The sequence below is a fragment of the Marmota flaviventris genome, chromosome 10, assembly GCF_047511675.1.
Source record: "Marmota flaviventris isolate mMarFla1 chromosome 10, mMarFla1.hap1, whole genome shotgun sequence".
NCBI classification, from domain to species: Eukaryota; Metazoa; Chordata; class Mammalia; order Rodentia; family Sciuridae; genus Marmota; species Marmota flaviventris.
In genome coordinates, this window is record NC_092507.1 from 123,958,641 (window position 1) to 123,959,658 (window position 1,018).

At 56.1% G+C, this 1,018-nt stretch overlaps 1 non-coding gene across 1 annotated transcript; it reads left to right on the top strand.

Moving 5' to 3' along the window:
* The first annotated feature begins 489 nt into the window (after positions 1-489).
* Positions 490-646, top strand: LOC139707510 (U1 spliceosomal RNA). Its single transcript, XR_011709066.1, has one exon. It is a non-coding gene; the product is annotated as a U1 spliceosomal RNA (small nuclear RNA).
* The last annotated feature ends 372 nt before the right edge of the window (positions 647-1,018 follow it).

Sequence of the window (1,018 nt, forward strand, 5' to 3'; positions counted from 1 at the left end):
AGCCGTTTCTCCTTCACATCCTCGGGCGCAGGTCGGGGTTGGGGAGAGAAGTTCTATTACCAAGAACCCACGTTCCGGGAGAAGGGGCGCCGCGCACCGCCCGAGCCCCCGGCGGGACGCGAGTTAAGCAGGGAGCGGCCGCGCACTTCCCGCAGCGGCTGCGGGGGCGCGGTTCGGCCGAGTGGACCGCTGAGGGCAGGGAGCGGCGGAGGGACCCAAGGCGAGGCGCAGGTCGGGGGCGGGGCTCCTTCTGTGACGTCATCACAGGGGCGGGCGTATGTAGATAAGGGGGCGCGGGGGCTGCTGAGCGGGCACCTGCAGCACAAAGGCCATCCACTTGCTGTGCTGTGGGAGCAAGCGCACGGCTCTAAGCAGGGTCCACTCGCTGTGCGTGAGGACTAAGGAGGCCCGGGATTGCGGCTGTGCAGTGACCGTGTGTGTACAGTGGAGGGCAAGGGAGGCTGTGCTGCGAGGGCAGGCGAGCGAGTCATACTTACCTGGCAGGGGAAATACCTTGATCAGGAAAATTGTTTTCCCAAGTTTCTCCACTGCACTGCGGAGGTGCTGACCCATGCGATTTCCCCAAATGTGGGGAAACTCGAGTGCATAAATTGTGGTAGTGGGGACTGCGTTCGCGCTCTCCCTGGCAAGTTTGTTGCTTAAAAGCAGGTGTCAGCGCTTAATATGTTGTATACTGTGCAGCACAGCTTCCATTGTCCTTCGTGAGATTTTGCTATAACATTGAGATTGAAAATTACTTTCTAGCACGCTAAGGAGAGAGTCTTTTTGTTTTGAATTGTAAAAGGCTTTTTCCTACCAAAGCAGATACTTTTCTGCAAGCAGGTTTCTACACACCCCGCCTTTACTCCCACTTACCGAAGGTGGGTCTGGGTTGACCAACCCTTCTGAAGAAAATCCCCAGTGGTATGTGCTGGCTGCTGTCGGTTGGTCATTCTCTCTCATAAATGACTGACGATCTCATTCTCCTATTGGTTTCTGTAGTTCTATTGAATAGAAA